At 42.0% G+C, this 18,652-nt stretch overlaps 1 protein-coding gene across 2 annotated transcripts in view; it reads right to left on the reverse strand.

Annotated features, from left to right (window-relative positions):
- LHFPL3 (LHFPL tetraspan subfamily member 3) overlaps window positions 1-18,652 on the reverse strand; it is a 252,163-nt gene that overhangs the window by 80,564 nt on the left and 152,947 nt on the right. The window lies entirely within an intron of this gene.

Below are 18,652 nucleotides of genomic sequence, written 5' to 3' on the forward strand. Positions count from 1 at the left end.
GTAACACAGATAGGTAACACACGTAGGTAATAGCGTGAGGGTTTGGTTGGGTTTTTTTTGTCAGTTGGCAGTACTCCTTTAACTGAAATACATTTTATGCATCAACGGGTTTGTACTCCTCAAAAACACAAGTAATGACATTGTTCTGCAAAGAAAAATAAGCTGTCAACATTGCTGTCAACTGCTGATCTGGTTTACCTGAGGAATCACCACATGACATCTCAAACATGAAAAAGCACTGATCTTTTTAACACCAAGAGAAATGAAAAGCCTCTACCTGCATGGAGAGCCAGCCGACATCAACCATCAGCTGCTCTGGGTAGGGGCAGCCGTACCATGGCGGGGACAGAGGCAGAGGGTGAACGTTCAGGTGCTCATCCATCAGCCTGTGTGACTGCTAAAAGGCTGAGCTTAATTTTTAAGTAGCAGAAATTTGGTTTTGCACTTGGTTCCCAGGGAAAATGCCCTGCTGTGGGACAGCAGGTAGTGTCACGGGCCAATGTGGTTCTTGTGGAGCAAGCAAGATGGTGTGACAAGGTTTTTTTTTCCAAAAGTAACGTGCTCCATCACCCGGAGCAGAGTCAATCTTGCCCACTGGTCAGCAGTTGCTGTGATGTCCCCTGCCTGGATGGTGCCAGTGTGAGGGCTGAGCACGCACGGCTACTTGTGCCTGGCTACTCACATCTTGGGTGGGACATGTGTGCTCTTGGGCAAGAAGACCCCAAGCGTGGCCCCTGCTGGGTTCTGGGGCATGGTCATAGTCCTTGCCCCAGCATCTTACCAGCCGGGGTTTGGCCACAGCCTTGGGCTAGCCCATGACTTGCTGTTCAGACACGTCCTGTGGTCTGTGGGGAGCAGCCCTCTCTTCCTACTGGACTGTGTGCCTTGCAGTGGAGGGCACCATGACAGGGATGCAGCACCAGGGCTTCTGTCCCTGAGAGGATATGATGTGTCCTGAGGTGGTGATAGATTATTACAGAAACACACCCAAAAAAGCAAACCCATGCACTGAATGAATCTTCACTGACTTGGTCCCCACTGAGTCTCTACCTGAGAAAATCCACGGGCTGAGAAAACATGCCAATATGGCAATCTCATAGGACTGGACCAGATGTACTTCTGCACAGGACCTGGCTTCCCACTGCCTGCAGGGACTGTCACCAGGCACAGCTGAAGGAGCACAGAAAAGCACAACTTGTACCTTGTCATTTGCTTTTGGACAATGTCTTTCCCTGGGAAACCCCCATGTGGGTTGGCCCTCCTGTGAGGGGGGTGAGGGACCAGGTGGTCTCCAGAGGTCCCATCCGACCTGAACTGGTTTTCAGCAGGGAGGTGGCATGTTGGTAACAGGGGACCGAGCAGTTGGGTACCCATGGCACATTTCCTATCAGAGCAATGAGAACAGTGCACAGACACACTTCAGTGCAGCCCTTGGTCATGCTGACGGACTCGTTGCCTTCACTGAAGCAAACAACGTGAGTGCAGCACTAGCCAGGGAAATGGCAGAGGGTTGGCTTCAGTAGGGGAGGACAGGACATAAAAATTAAGTAGAACATGAACATTCTAAAAATAAACCAAGAAAATTCTAAAAATAAAGATGATGTTGAATGAGTTCATTGCTCAGGTTTTATTGCATTTAGGAGAATTAGAAAATCCATATGCTCTCAGTAACTGTCTGTACCGCCTTTTCTAACTTGGAACCAAGTGTATTTCCAGCATTAGCTCTTCTTAGTATAGCTGATGAGATACGACGGATCCTAAACCATCTTTTATAAGTTTTAATGTTATATTGGTGCATTGTGCTCTAAATTGCAGGTATATGTGCTAATTGAAAAGAATACATTGTGTGGCTTTTGGGCTTTTAAACAGTTGTTGAGCCAGACCTCTGTTTGGAAACCACAGTTTATACACCGAGTAGCCTGTGCAACCGACAGCTGCCATCGCTGTGGGAATTGCAACAAGCTCTTGTCTTTTCTGGACAACCATAAGCACTGTAATTTTACATATCTCTAATGCCCACAAAACAAAACCACACCTGCACTGAATCAATATGATGAAATCCTGGAAGAAAGATGTGAAAACAGCTCAGGAATGGCAGTTTCTTTCCGACAGCTACACAATTGCTGTAGACAAAGCCTTGAAAGCAGGTCTGCAGAAAGCACCTGATGTAGAACAAAAGCTGCACCTGAGGCATTCGACAAATTCTTCCTAAGCAGTTAATTTTTGTGAAAATATAACAGCTTATAACACTTTCAAGGACAATAAGGCTTAGAAATAAGGACAATTAGATAAGGTCTGATTTACTCAGAACATGCAGGTTTGGCAAATTGTAAGTTGCCTACTGCCTGCCTTAACTCATTTACACAATTTCACCAGATCTTCCAAAGATCTTAGAGACCAACTGTACAATAATTTGCTTTCTTGAGCTCACTACACACACTTACAGAAAGAGTATTTCTCACAGTCAACACATAAGCATTGCCCTCACACTTGTGAGGGACTCCACTGAAACGGTGCAGCAAATCTGCGTATGTCTGGTGGTCATGAAAATGTCCACGTTTACCTAGGTAACCGGTGACAAAAGTTAGATTTACTATATAACAGCAACTACCAAAGCCAGTTTACTTTTATTAATTGTCCTCAAAATGAGAGGAAGCTTAACGATCAGTTAATGAACAATAGATGTGGAATTTTTCTGCTAATTGTGCAAGAATAATTAGCAAATACCAATGTCTCTGTGTTTTTTTTATTACATAGCACAGCAGACATATGTTCTTAGTATTTCCTAAACATAATTTCACTTTGTTCTTTCCTACCTAGTTAACTAAAAATATAAGTCCTTATTTCAGGAACTCAGTGTACAGCTTTCCAGCTGTATTCCTCAGATTTCCAATCAACTCATCTTTCCTGAATTCTGTTCCTGCACGCTTTGATATACTTGCTTAACTTTCTGGAGTCATTCTGTTGATTGCAGTTGGACTTCTCTCGGTAATAAGACACAGAGGTAAATGGTGGCTGAACTAGATCCCTTTGCATAAAGGCAGATATCAAAGAGGGGATATAATTATTTTCTCCTTTCTCTCTACAGTTTAGATACTTTCTACTAAACGACTGCTTGGTCAACATCTTCAGATGCAGGAATCGTAACTTACCTGTAGAGGTTAACAGAAGTAGGATTAGTCAGCCCCAAGTCTTGCCTTGCTGAGGGAATATTTTGCACTAAATGCCTTTAAGAATACGGACTTGCTCAAAAATATAAAACAGGTAATGATTCATCTATCAGCTACCAGACCAAAAAGACAGGTATAAAAACCACCTACAGATCTACTTTGTATTGCTAGAAATTTTTACCTTTTAATCCTTCTGAAAAGGATTAGATTTTTCTCTAGAAGGAAATTACTTCCAGTTTTATACAAATTTGAAAAATGGAAACCATTTTATGCAATTTCAGTGAAACTGCTAAGAGATGATTTTATAACACAGACATGGGTCCCATATCTTTTTCTGAACTTCCACTGTCCCTAATGGCAACGTGACTGAAATGGAAATGTAACAAAGGCTACCACTGTTTTACTACTACTATCCAATATATATATTCTAATAAACTGAGAAACTTTTGCATTTGGAAAGCTCACCTATTGAATGAAAAGCCTTAAATCATCAGTTCCTACAGTCTTTTTGATTCAAGTGAGGAAAAAGTTAAATCTATATTGGTCGAAGGCAGTCTTCTGTGTGTGAGCTGAATGCACTGGATTAACGCCATCTCGCTGAGCCTGCAGACAGCCCAGCCTAGGACCTCTGCAGCTAATCAAGAGCTTTCATGAGAAGCAGCAGGAGGAAATTGATAAATGACTGATTAGTGTCACTGACACCATTCAGAACTATTCGGGCAACTGTAAAACTTACAAGAATCATATCCATATTGTTTTCCCTTTGGTTGCTTAGGAAAGCTCCTGGCAGGGCTAGGGCTTTTGTAACGATGGCCCTGGGCATCCTCCAGTCCTGCCTCTAATTTTCTTACAATACATGGGGTAATAAATTGTTTCTCCTGCATACTGGGAGTCTGGTGAAGCTTTTCAAGCTTTTAAAAAAATGATTAATAAATAGTAGTTAAACATGCCTGATACATATTACTTCTCTTCTTTTTTATCATATGAACAGCTAACAGAAACTGTCACATGGTTTTCCTTTAGGGCTCTGAGTGACAAGACAAATTATTCATACTAAGAGTGGGAGTCCAGGATTTTACCTCCTCGGACAAAAGGATGCAGATACAACACTTTTAGAAACTGGAAACAGGCACTGAATTGTTGCTGGCAGTGACAGACTTGTGACTCTGACCAAGCTAATATTATCACAGCCTGTGCTCTGTGCATGAGCTCAAATGGTAATTAGCAAGCAAGTAGTTCATGATCCTATGGTTGTGCCAAATATGGTGACAGATTAATATTATATCATTGCATGGAATGAGGTTCTATTTATAAAAAGGCTGACTGTTATACAGGAAACCAGTGCTGAGAAATTCCTGCTGGCAAGACTCCTCTCTCATCTTCATTCTTTTCCTGAAAACACACCCAATTTGCTTGAATGTAGAGCATGACGATGGCAAGTTTCCTGACAAAAGAGTCAAAAAAACTGTATGGGAATTGTACTGACCAGCCATTTTCTTTCCACACCCACACGTGCAAGAGCCTCCAAATTTCCACAGTTCCAAAACCTGAAAGATTCTTTGCTTTCAGGTTTTTTTCTAAATGATATTTACAAAGCCAGTGACCCATTAAACTCCAATAAATTGAACAGAGATTTTGCCAGCCATGTTGGTGGGGTGAACTTCTAGGACAGAGTGAAACGAAAGGTGAGTCTGGCAGGGGACATTCATCAGGACTACAGTCTTGTACCTGGGAAAGAAAGAATGAGGGGAGGTGGCTGAAGACACGGGGTCAAATACAGTCCTGAGTGAACACAGAGGCTGCACATCCATGCAGCTGAGACTGATCTGAGTGATGTGGACTGTGCTTATGAGTGGGATAATAATGCTCTGTGTTTACATTTATGTTCTGGCTTGGAGCAAATGTGCAGTTTTGAAGCAAATGCACTGATTCTCTCCATTTACTGCTTCCATTCACAGAAACAGTTCTCGTGCATATAAAACAGATCAGAAGTTCCTTTCCAAAAGTTCTTCGGTGCTGGATGAGGATCTTAACATTCTGACTCAATGTGTGGGCTTCATCACCACAAAACCTGTGCCTAGTCTCCTAGGCTCTTGAACCATGCAGAGCTTCCTTAACACCTGAAATGGTTCTTGTGAAATACAAAGAGGCAAATGCCATATGACTGACCTTTTGATGCCAAATCTGGTAAGAATATATATATCTACACACATGTATCAAGAGATATGTGTATTTCCCACACTGATTTTAAGAGAAAGAAAAAAAGACCAAATATTCAGTGACTGGACGGCAAAGAGAAAGAAAATAATTCTGTGAAAAGTGGTAGTGAGGTAGGTGCTACAATAAGGGAGAGATGACTCGCCATAACCTGGCTGAGCTGACAGATACCTGAAAGATTTTTATGCCTGCTAGTTATGCTTAGACAGCAAAATGGAAGTGTTTTATCAGCTGCTGCAAGGTGTGAAGCTGGATAACAGAAATATGGTTGACCAATAGCCACTCCCAAAGACAAGCACTAAAGAGCATGAATTGTTCAGAAAGATGGAAACAACTGGGAAAGTGAAGTTATATGTGAGGAATGTGTTAAGCTGTAAATATGTAGAAAAGAATCACCAAGACAGTGCAAGGTACTTCAGTTAAGATCGCTTGGGGGAAGAACTGTAAGAGAAATTTTACTGCACTAAGGGGACCTGTTTTAGACCTCAAGTGTTGGATTTACGTATGGGTAGAGATTTCTTTGATATGACAGAGACAGAGATTCCATGAGGGGTTGTATCATCATGGGAGCATTTAACTTCCAAGTGTTAATCATTAGCCACGGTAATTAAACTTTGAGATTAATGCAGTTCTATGAATAAATTAGTACAACAACTATCTTAAGCATAAAGATAATGTAAGAGTATCATAGATTTTTATGAGTGTGTGGCAGGTGACTCACAACGTGCATCCCTATGACTCCTTGCAAAAGACCACAACTTCTGCTGTTCCAACCATGGTTATATGCCATAGGTATTTATAGTGCCTTGTCCAGAAAAAATTTGGAAACCAGGGACTATTAATGGATGCAGGCCTAATCACTGTGTGGGCAAAAAATGTCTAGAAATGTCATGACAATGAATTGCTAACAGCTATAGCAGAGGTAGATGACTAACTGATGAAAAATGGGTAAACTGAAATTGTATATGACAAGAGATAAAAATACTTCTTCACAATGAAGCAGGTATGGGAGGTTGTATAGCTAGACCCCCACAGGAAAGTATGTGTCAAAAGTTACCTTTACACTGTATCGCCTCCTGTGATGTCCACTGGCCCTGGGATCTAAGAACTTTTTTTCTTCTGATTTTTCTGTTTGAAATGTCTAAAATAACATGGAAACTGTGTCACAGCCCACCAGAGTTTTTCCTAACATGTCTTTGTATCACGGAATGTGTGTTACGAGCTCTGTGTGTCAGCTGAAGGTCCGTGCCCAGAGATCACGGATATGACAAAGGTGCTTGCGAATGCATGTGCTCAGAGGGAGACTACCTGGGAGTCAACTGACATGAAGCCAGGTTGTTTGATGATGTGGGGATATCCAAAAGCCACTTTCCTCATATGCTAGAGTCTCCTGAAAAAGAAATGTATAAGTAATGCGTGAACTCCTTGTTTATATTGCATCTTTGGTTTTTGCCAGATCACAGCCATCGAATGTAATTTTGGCTTGGCTTTGCTTGGTAACAACACTTACCGTTGGAAGTGTTTGTTTTGAATGCTGTCACAGAGTGTTACAGCTTTCTAATGTAATGTTAACTTCTCTTTGTAGAACCTGGTCTTTAGCCAAGCGTTATCAAACCATAGCATACTGAAATGTACTGGATTTAGCTAATGAATAAACTCAATATAAACACAGCATCAGCTGCAGCAGACAGGCTGGAGAATAGGTGCTCTTTGTTATGAATGGCGTAGGCTAGACATTGCTTGAGATTTATACAGCTGATGTTTCATCACAAGTTACTGATCCGAGCAGTGAAGCTATTTTAAATACGGTTTTGGTAAAGAGAAGCAAGACCTGAAAATAATCTTACCATTGGTGGCCATGAGTCAATTCAGTTTAAATAAAATGAACAGGAATAAAAATGGTGCTGAAACTGGGTTTTAAAAAATGCATATTTCAGAGGGACAAACTTTGATAATCTAAAGAAACTAGTCAACTACACTGAAGAGGTCCATACTTAATTGTGGGGAATGCCTTGAATTTCTTTCAAAGATACACATTTTCTGAAGTAGCTTGACAAAGATGAATAAAATTCCAGGGGTACTTTCAGCTTTGTCTGAATAAGTAGCAAATTCTGTTCACTTCTACCCTCATTACCTATCACCCCAGGAAAGATGTGAGCAAAGACCTTAGAAATGACAGGAAAAGGGACTAGTTAGCAAAGAAAGACACATTTTGGAGATTAGATAATGCAGGTCTAAAAGCTTGCCAAAACTCAATCTGTGCTAAATCTTTCAAGACAAATTGAAACAAAAAGTCAAATAACCTTCAATTAGGTTAACAAAAAAAGAAGAAGAAAAGCAGACACAGAGTGAGGCTGGGTCTAGGACCTAATTCTTTATCTCATTTTTCAGTGAGGAGGATGACAGAGAACAGGGGGACAATGCCCTGACAGCTGGGCATGAACATTTGGAAATGGGAACTCCTGCCTCCAAGCCCATAGCAAACCTGAAATGATCATCATGTGCTCAAGGTGAAGGAATGGACCCTCCAATCCCAAATACTGAAATAACCAACCCATCAAACTGCAAAGCTGGTAGGAAGGTTTTAAAAACAAATTTATTGTTGAGATACTGGCGAACAGTATGTGCTACATAATTTTTAGAAAAAAAAAAAAAAAACAAATTTGAGAATTGAAAAGTAATTGGAGCAAACACTCACCTATCCATTCTTAGACCTCAGTTCTTTGAATAATTATTGAAGGAAAGAATAATTGAAGACATGGAAAAAAATACGAAGTGGGGTGATGGTCCTGACAGCTGGGAAGCAGTGACTTTATAAAAAGCTAAGCAACACGCTATTCAGAAAGCATTAGATACTGTGTCTTATAGAAACATTTATTAACCTGGAGAATACAGAGATTAGCATGAGAATTTAAGGTGCTTGTTCATGGGGAGCTGACATTTTTTGCTTGAAGGAAAAGTCTTGAGTTGTTTTGAGCATACATTGGGCACCTCAAGGACCAGCCTGAGTATCAATCATTTAGTGTTTTCATTAGAAGCTTTGGCAAGAGTAGAGGTTTGGTAGTAAAATCCACTGACGGGAGGCACTAACAATGCAGAAGACTAGTGGGACAAATGGTAAAGAAGAGAAAACATGAAAGTATATTGATCAGCCTTTGGAGGACCTTGAGTCACTAGTAAAATGCACCCATGAAAAAGGTAAACATGAGAACTAGCAACACCAGGGAAAACTTTTTCAGCATAATGTAATCACTAGAGCCATCTGGTGCTGTTGGTTTCTAATCTTTAGAAGAGTGATGTTTGGAACAACCAGTTAATGAGAGCAAGATTATTTTAAGATGTAATGTGGTACTTTAGGAAAAGTATTGCATGATGCTGTAAGTGGCCATGATAAGGGGATTAGATTTGATGATTTAGTAGGTGGTTTCTAGGCCTATGTTCTTATGAGGGGGCTGAGAGATAAACATATTTGAAATTAATAAAGAAGGATATCTGAGGGAATAGCAGCCAAAGAACTAGGAGCTAGATAGCAATACAGAAAGCTAAGATCATAAATAGTGTTGTCTACATCAAACCAAGAAAATCTAGCAGAATAAATGAGGGTACGAGGCATAGAAGGAGGTCACTACTGGGGTCTCTCACTGTGGTCTTTACGGAAATTTGCCTTTTCTCATCTTTATTAAAGGTTTGACAGTGTGATGGCAATGAAAGAGGAGAGGCATGAAGTTATTTTCTTTTTTTTTGCCAGTCCTCATCCAAGCTATCCTGACTTCCCTGCCAAACATCAAGCAAGTACAACAGCCTGGTTTTATACTTGGGAAGTAATGTCTCCGGCTTGTTTCTGCAGCTACTGCAACTGCAAGCAATTCTAAACATGCTGGTGAGCGGGGAGTCTGGAAATGCACCAGCCGCCATTTTCAGGATAAACATGGGAGGGTTCTGCAGGCTTCCGAGGTAGAAGCAAGATGCAGAAGCAAAAGATATTCATAGAAAAAAGGGATTTCTACAACTAACTTTATAGTAGAGTCCACAATAAATATCACTGTGTAATCTTTTGCTTCTGAAAACTAGCAACTTCACAGCCAGTAAGTACTCGCTTGCAAAAAAGGAGTCAAAAACCTCTAAAACCCCATGTAATATCACCTAGAAAATAGATCTGCATGCCTTATAGTGCTGGTGCACTGTGGAATTTTATGATTACTTTGTATAAACACAAGAGAATGGACCCAAAGAGGGAGAACAGCAATTTAACTGGAAGGGCAGTCTTGGCACTGGAACAAACGGATATAAAACGTCCAGGAATACATCTAGGCTATAAAGTAGAAGGCAGTTTTGAATTGTCAGGGGAGAGGTTCTGGCACAAAATCAGTAGCTGTAGCCAGGCCGAAAAGTTTTAAGTTGTCCAAGTTCATACTGTTAAATAGTAATTAAAGATGGAGTTTGGTCATTGTATTAAAAATGTATTAGGATATGTTTCTCTGTGAGGCTAAATTCAGCTACTTCGGGCCTTTAAGATAACTGCAGGAACTTAAAAGTCTTACACCATGTTTCTTCAGACTTCAGAAACCTGAGGTCAACACTGTTGTCAGCATAGGAACTTTGCAGTAGCTGCAGAGCTGAACACGAGGACAACGCAAACAGCACCCAATTGAGCCTTAGGGAAGGCGCAACACTGAGAGGCAAACTCCAGGCTTGGGCACCATGGCCATTTTGCTGAAAAGCTTCAGATTTATTTTCCTTTGACCACAGATTTATCAAAACTCTTTATCTGAATAAACCCTGCCCTGTATTGTAGTCAGCAAAGCTTCTTGCTGACTGTTTTTCCTCCTGTGGTTACACATTGTAAACTCATGGAGTTCACAGCCAGCAAGATTTCCCTACGCAGTTCCTGAACTCCATCCACACTACTTCAACCCTTGACTGCAGGGGTTTGCCTGCATCCCACCTGGTACATGCCACGGAGCACACTAACAGCAGTAGTGCATTAGCAATGCATTAAAGAATCAGCCCCCACACGCTACGGCTTCAGAGAACATCTGGTATGATGTTCTGGTTGCGTTCACAGTTTCATTTACATGACTCCTTACAGGTATTTGACAGTCACGGTTGGAAATTATTGGAAAATGGCGTAACTCACCCATCCAGTACCTGAAATAGCATGGGTCAGTGGCCAACAACTGAGCGAGCGATTTCAAAATAGCCACCAAGAATTCAACCAACTGTTATCTGACCTCCGCTTTGCTGCCACAAAAGGAACCCAAACGATAAGTACACTTGCAAAAGGAAATGAAATAAAAAAGGTGAGAGAGGACTTTTCTTAAATTTGCTGTGCCTCTCCTACACCTTTGCGGGCAGAACGCTGACTCAGCACCCGGGTGGCAGATGGGGAGCAGTGAAATACCTGCAGTACAGACAGCTGCCAGGCAGATGCCTCTGCCTGCTCTTGGTCACTGGCCAGCTGGAGAAATCTTGCCTATGGAAGCTGATTGAGAGATTCAAGAAGTTGTTTGGCAGTGGGTGTGATAAATAGGCACTGGTAAGATTTCTCTGCTGTAAGCTGCGGCGCAGGCTTATGGTCACTCTACGTTCCCTGCCAAAGCATGGCTACAATTCTCAGAATATAATGCATCATGATATGGGAATGTGACTTAATGCTGAAACGAGAAGCAGTTTAAGATCTGCAATTTATAGGCATTTCATCCCCCGACTGCAGGCATGACATTCCCTTTGCCCTCACTCTGAGCTTTGTGTTTCCCACGTATTTAGTAGAGAAAATGAAGGTTCAGAGGGAGTGACTGAAGTCACGAAGAAAGATGACGTGAAGGACCAGGGAACATTCTGTCATAAGCAAGGAAAAAAAGAAGTAACTGAATGCATTGTGGGAGAAAGTGGAAGGCTCTTGTTTCTCTTGTTTTTTGTAAAGCATTAATGTTTTGCTAGAGATTGCCTGCAGCTGACTAAATGCCATGCTTTCCTTGACAAACGGGAACCGTACTCACCCTCTCTGAGACATTGGCTCACCCTCCAAGTATTAAAATCTGTTCAGGATTCCCCAGTTTCCTCAGGGCTGGGCATCCCTCCATGTACTCTGCCAGAGGGCTCCAGCTAGCTCTGTGTGGGAAGATCCAGCTCCAGACTGGTCTCATTCCCCCTTTTAAAATCAGCAGCCTTCCCAAAGCCAGCCTGCACACAGCTCCCCACCTCCTCTGAGGGAGTGGACCCACGCTTGTACCTCAGAGTGGTTTGTGGGACAGGAAAAAGTGAGACAGGGTTTGAAGCACCTTTATGCTGCAGGCAAGTGCCACATGATGCAGGCAATGCAAAGCCAAAGACCTGCAGAAGGGAGGACCTTAATATGTGGAGGGGATGGGCGGCTGGGAGGCAGTAATATGGAGCGGTCTCCGCTTAAAATAAGTGAGAGGTGGAGGCAGGAGGCAGCCCTATTCTGGAGATGGAAATGGTTTAGGTTTAACTAAAGTCATTGCAATCATTTAAATCTGATTTCCAAAGCAGTTCTAGCTGATATTGCAAATGGACTGGCACAGAGGCAAGACGAGTTCTGAACGGATGATAAAGGCATCGACTTTTGTATAGTTCCTTTCAGTGCCCCTGAGGCGCACGCATACATCTTTATGCCTGCACAGCTTGTCATGTGCTATTCTTCACTTATCTCTGCTATAGCTCTGCCTGATCTCCTAACAGCTTTGCTCGGCAGAAGAGAAATGGACAATAGGCCCTGAGACCGCTCGGCTGCATTGCTTCTTCATTAAAGTTGACATCTGGCAGCGAGACTTCGCTGCCTTTCAGGAGCTGATGTCTCATTGAAGCTAAAAGCAGCAGAGGCATCAGCAGTGGCAATGTCTCTCCCACCAAGAGTTTCTGCTCTGGATGGTGGGAGAGAGCCCTGGGGAATGAGACCAGGAACACTGGTGATGTTTTTCTCCTTTGTCTTTTTCCTGTTAAAGGGGAGACTACCCTTTTACCTAGGGCTAAGCACATGAGATTGCTCAGCCTCCTAAACTCAGTGCTTTTGACATGCCAGAGTTGAGAAAATTTTAAAATTTTGACAAAAAGTGGAAGGAATCTGAACTAATTTAAGAATATCTTCTTATATCTATACTGGCAAGCACATCTCATCTTCCATTTGCTATGAAGTCTGTTTGATCAATAATATGTCCTATTTTGTTCAGTATAACTGCAACAGTCCTTGCCTTGGTGCTCTGGCAATCCTGACTCTCCTACCAGTTACTAACTGGAAGGGTTAATTTTGGAATTTCTTTTGACTTCTACAGAATTACATTTCTGTGCCTTTATTATTTTTAGTTTTGCTGGTTAACCCCAAGATTTGCACTATACAGCAAGTTTACCTGTATAGTTGTCAGCAAAACCTTGTGTGCACGCACATGCCATTTCAAGTCCTGTCTAGGTTTATGATATCAAGTTGTAATACCTTTTTGAACATTTCTGTAAGTCCAGCACATGCACTGTTGCAGTGCTGCAATGCCTCTGAAGTAAAGTAACCCTTAGTACTTCCAGCATGGCAAACAACCATGCTGGTGCTGATTTTCAGCCCTAATGTCCAGAAGTCACAGAAAGTAGGTCCCCTTCCATTTAAAATGACTGGCATATGCCTATTAACGTACTACTGCTGGTGATTTCTGCCTTAGAGATGCCTATTCAGGCACTGAAAGGACTGGAAAAATGCAAGGCACAGCAGCGATGCAAGGCAAAGGGAAAATCTGACAGTCCCACCAAAATCAAGGAGACTGACATGGGCTGCTGGGAAAGCTGGGTACCTGCAAAGTTGGCTACGAAGCTTGAGGGCTTGCTAGGTGACCTCTGAAACCCCAGAAGTACATGCTGCCCACCAGCTCATTAAGAAGGATGAACCAGGAGATACGATATTTCCAAAGGGAGTAAGAGGACTATAACTGAGCTGGATCCAGAGATAGAGCCAGAGGAAAGAGGAGTTTAGTTGGGATTGCAATAACTGTCTCTTCTTTCAAAAATGTTCATAGGTCCTGGACTCCATGTCCTTTTTCCAGCACTCTATAAATAAATAATGACTGAAAAATTGTATAATAGAAGTGTTTTCTAAAGCAACTGGTTTACTTTAACTCTTTGGGTGGGCACCAGAAAAAAAGAGAAGAAATTCCACTGGCAACTCAAAATGTTCCTGAATGCATCAGGCAGTAAGTGTTTCTATCACTACATTGCAAGCAGCTGAAATACTACAGTGTAACAGATATTTGAGCACTCTAATAAATGTACAGAAAATATAATGTGTACCTTGAGAACAATCCAGTATCTCATCATTCAGACTACTTGAATTTTATAAATAAATGTTTTGAGGAAATATGTACTTCAAGACCTCCGCCCCTCAGAATCACCACTGGCTATAGTTGTTAGCAATCTTTAATGTATTATTCCTACCTCTATTACCAGTGACACCTGTGAATTCATTTCTCAGTCTCACAGGACTATTTCTTTGGAGATGGTACTACAAAGTGATGGGGCTGAGAGCTCCTGACCTCTAGCTTCTAATACCAATTCCAAACAAGTGTATTGGAAGTAAATCTAATTTACTTCAGAGTTCATGACAGTTTCTTTATAAAAGTTTGTTTAGACTGAGGAGGCACCTTCCTCAATCTGCTGACAAACACCCTAACCCTGATGATAAAGACATGGGCATATGGAAAACATGTTCTTTAATTCTCTCCAAAAGTCCAAGTTCAGACTCTGACGGAAAGGAGAGGTTGGAGTGCTTGGTCCAGGGGATGCACAGGAACTCCAGAAATGCACAGGGAAGCGCACCAAGATGCTACCCAACTCCTGAGACATCAAATACAGAGACTGTAAAATCAAACTTCCTTAAAACCTGTACAGTAGCAGTCATTCCACATGGACACTATCGATTTGGGATTGAAGACACAACACCATGTCACAATTTGCCTCTCATTAAGGCCAAGAAAAATAGAGATTGCAGAGATAACTTGTAATTCATGCTGCAACAGTAGCCAATACTTTGCGCTTTCAGTTTTGCATGGTATAAAATATTGTATAATGTTTGTCCTTGAAAACTGGCATTTGACATCTCAAAGTCCCTGAATAAGTCCATCAGGTTCATAGAAATGTACTAACAGTGTGCTTATAATACCCAGCCAAGGCAAATACAGTCTATTCAGGAATGGCACAAATTAACTCAAAGTGTATGGAGAGGGCTGCTGGTGAGGCACTCAGCTTCTCAGCACCTCAACTACCTTGCTGCTGAGCCCCTCAAAATCAGTCTTTCCTCTTAGCCTTTCTACTATGAGAATAACGCTTCCCATCCTGGCTCACAACATAAAGATACACCATACAGCCTTAATAATATAAATCTCTGATTCACATTCATTGAACCATGACCAGCTCAATGTTCTCAGCCTAATGAGAACCACATTTAGCATTCGTCCATGCAACTGCCCAGACAACACTGAACTTTATTCTTAGTCAAGTCTGAAAGGCACACCAAGCCACAGATGCAAAGAGCGTTTCGGGCTCCTTGGAGCACAACTGGTACTGCTACCCCCCTCACTCTGACCATACTGCTCTGAAGAAACATTCTTGTTTGCAATGCTGCCTTTTTAAAAATTCATCTCTCCAGACCACTCCGTGGTGTACTGATAAATAAGAGCCGCCTCACTGACCAGAGAAGTTATATTGACCTTGCCCAGTTGTTAAACTGGACAATAACAACAATGTATTTTTTATTTGGGTTCATTGCTAGAATTATTTATGGTTAGCAAGAAAGTGCTATGTTAAATTGTTCTAATAGCGTAACCATGGGAACAAGATAATAAAGTGCTGACAGAAATTTGGTGGAAGTAATTTGTGTATCCAAGAATTACATTGCCGTGTGTTAACTTACGCACTCCTGAAAATAAATGCATGAATTAGCTAAAATGCACAATTAAGGACTGGTTCTTTGGAGCTTTCCCTTGTGTGACATTGGGGCTCCTGCGATGTCCCTGCACTAGCCTGGGGGTACCTTGCTTCTGCCTAGCAGGGCAAATAATTGTCCTTATTTTACCAATAAGAAAAGTAGTATTTTCTTTCTGCTGAAGCAAACCAGTATTTCTGTAGTGATACCCTCGTGGCTAGTCAGAAACAAACCGAAGAAATGTAATAATTCCTATTGAATATAACCAACCTGACCTGACAGTGAGATCTTTCTGGCAGATCCTATGCACAACCGTACTCACAGTCTTATGCAGAAAGACCCACTAATGGCCTCACTTACTTGGATTTCAGCTTCTCTCATAGATTTGCTGCCCCTACATCCTTTGCCAGCCAAGGCTGCCAGCTAATGCCTTCCCTCTTACCAGTGCCACAGTACCTCTCCTTTCTGGCAGTACCGAGTGAAACATTTTTTCTGAAACTTTTCTTGCCAATAGAGTGCAGCAGGCCAGTGTGAACATTGTAAACGTTCAGGCTGACCATTGTGAACTCGACCAAACAAAACCCAAAGGCATTTCTGTGAAAAACCGTAAGTGCTCAATTATCATTGAGAATCCCTCCAAAAATAAAGTGCATTTTCATCGGAGGTAGAAAAGATGTAATTTGAGGTTTATTGCCGGTTGGTTTTTCTTGCCAAGTTTGCCAGTGCCTGGCTCAAGAAAGAAATGCCACTTTTCACACACAAATGCTCTGCAGCCCCTGCTGAGTCTTCCTGATGTGCCCGATGGCCTGGTCCCACCTGCTGAGGCTTGGTTCATAAACACGTGCTCCACTCCAGCACTTGCAGCTGGGAAGCAAATGCCTGTAGCAAGCTGACAATGTCCATGCTCTGTGCTTTCTGCATAAGCACTTCTCAGTGCTGCATAGGCAGATGCTGTAACAGTTACGGGAGTTGCATAAAACGCATCATCTGTCCCAAATATAAAAGAGAGAGGAGAGCTCAGCTGATGCAGCTGCAGAGATTTAAGCTGATCAGTAGCACAGAGTGCTGACGGAGCAGTGGGAGCTTTGCTGGGACAGCTTTCTGGGTAAAAATCCCAGCATGACAAGGGGAGCTAAATGTACACAGCTCCTAGGTGAAAGGCAAGGCTGGAAATGGTCCTCTTAACAGTTTCTACTGTAGACATTGCTTGGGGCAAAAATTTCATTTAGATATCCCTCAGCCTCTCCTTTCGCTTGCCTTTCCACTTCTCATAGCCCCAGCAGAAACCAGGCAACCTCCAACTGTGTTTGAATGGTAATGCCATTCATTCTTCTCAAATGCCTATATACTTTTAAAATAATTCTTGCTACTTTTGCCTAACCTGCTGACCCTTCCTGGTCATTCAGTTATCCATATAATGGTTTATAATTCTGTCATATATCCTGCTTTTTCTTCTTCCGTGCATGCTTGCTGATGCAAGGTCTGACTACTTTGTTTTCATATTGACAAGACATACAGTATTTTTTGTTGTGATTTCCCTCCTCTCCTGCATCTTATCCATCAGCACATCTCTCATCCTCTTACATTTGTTTTATAGATTACAGTTTTCTTCTTCACCTTCTCTCACACCTTTGGCATCTTCCTAATCTTTATTAGGAAACTAGTAAGATTAAGGTTATCACTGCTCAGACAGTTATCACGTCACCTACCATCTGTTGCTCAGGGTATTTTTTCTGTCTGCCAACCCTCCTTCCACACAGCACACAATGGATAGATTTTATACATTGTCTGCAGCACAACAGACAGATTATATCCAAGATACAACATTTTCCAACATATTTGTCTGAATTGGGAAAGTGGAAAAACCTCTCTCAGAGATGCGTGACATTATGAAATATTTTGGGTACCTGTATCTTATCTGTGAAGGCTGAGACACCCGTGCAGTCTCCAGCGTGAATGAATGCTTGCTGAAGACTCACTTAATCTATGTCTCATGGATGTCACCCGGATGAAAAACTGTGATTTAAACTCAACAAGCCAGGATCCTCTCATGTCCCCTCCCTGTACAGGCACATCGGTACCGAAAGAGCCCTGTCTGTGAATAACCATCCATTTAATCACAAGGTTGGTAGATGAGCCTGGCTGCTGTCCAGATGACTGAAGATGGCTGTTCCCATCTCTACGATGGAAGTTTCTCCAGAGATTTCCTGGGAGCAGTGCTGGTATCCCATAGAGCATTCATTGCAAGAGCACCTTGATTTTAATCCCAAACTGCCCTCATAAAACAAAGAGTGCAAGTGTAATGTGCCCTGATATTGAATCAGGCAGGTAGGAGCATTGGCCGGCTGCAGCTTCCACGGCTTCCACAATTAGTGTAGCAAGATCTCCATCCCCTCAAAGAAGCTGAATGAGGACATAAAAATGAACAGTTTGCCGCAGTTTTGGTGTGAACACCTACACACTGGTGAGGACTCAAGATGCAAGAGATTTAATAGGGACTACAGTGACCAAACCTAGAGTATGGGAGGGTGGGAGTAAGAAGTGGCATCTGATGGTCTTCCCAACTTTGGGAAGTGCTCCTGAGCTCTCATCTCTTTCCTCTCAGTCTTCCATTCTGTTCTCTTGTTCTTCTGATGATGCCAAAATGGCACAGAGTAACTGCTCAGAGACGAATTTTGTCTTTAAGCAGCAAAGGTGTTTATTTTGTGCAACGCTGGGGAGCTAGCCGATTCGCACCGGACAAACTAGCTCCAAGGTTTTCAGTGAAAAGTCAGGTAATTTATAGTTTTCCTGAGAGGCTACAACATCTTTACATACATATTCATTTGATTTTGACACCTAATCATTCTATTCATAATAGGAGGGATCTAGGTGGAAGAAATCTTTCAGCTTTCTTTGTTCCACGATTTCCTGACTCATGGTCTCCTTATCTCCTTCAGGTGCCCACCTTATCTTTTCTAATTATTCAGGGTACTTTCCTTTAACATCGTCAGTGGAACCTTTTCTAATTATTCAGAGTACATTACTTTCTCAACACAAACAGAGCATCACCCAGAGCATTGTACCAAACTCATCCTGACTAATCTTTTTAAGACCTTGTTCTGTTTCACTGTTTAAATGATAACTCTCCAACCTCTCTGAAATGAATTGCCCCACTTCTCAGTTGAATGCTTCCATATGCTTCCTGCAGGTATTTCCCAGTCTTCTCCTTCCTGTTGTCTTCCTCCTTGAACATGTCAGCAACATTTGCAGGCTGATTGCTGCTTTGGTCCTGTCAGTCACTCAGGCACATTCCTGCTTTCCCTTTCTAGTGAGCTGCAGATGCATATTTTTTCAAAAATCTCAA

This window comes from Falco rusticolus, chromosome 5, assembly GCF_015220075.1.
Source record: "Falco rusticolus isolate bFalRus1 chromosome 5, bFalRus1.pri, whole genome shotgun sequence".
Classification (NCBI taxonomy): Eukaryota; Metazoa; Chordata; class Aves; order Falconiformes; family Falconidae; genus Falco; species Falco rusticolus.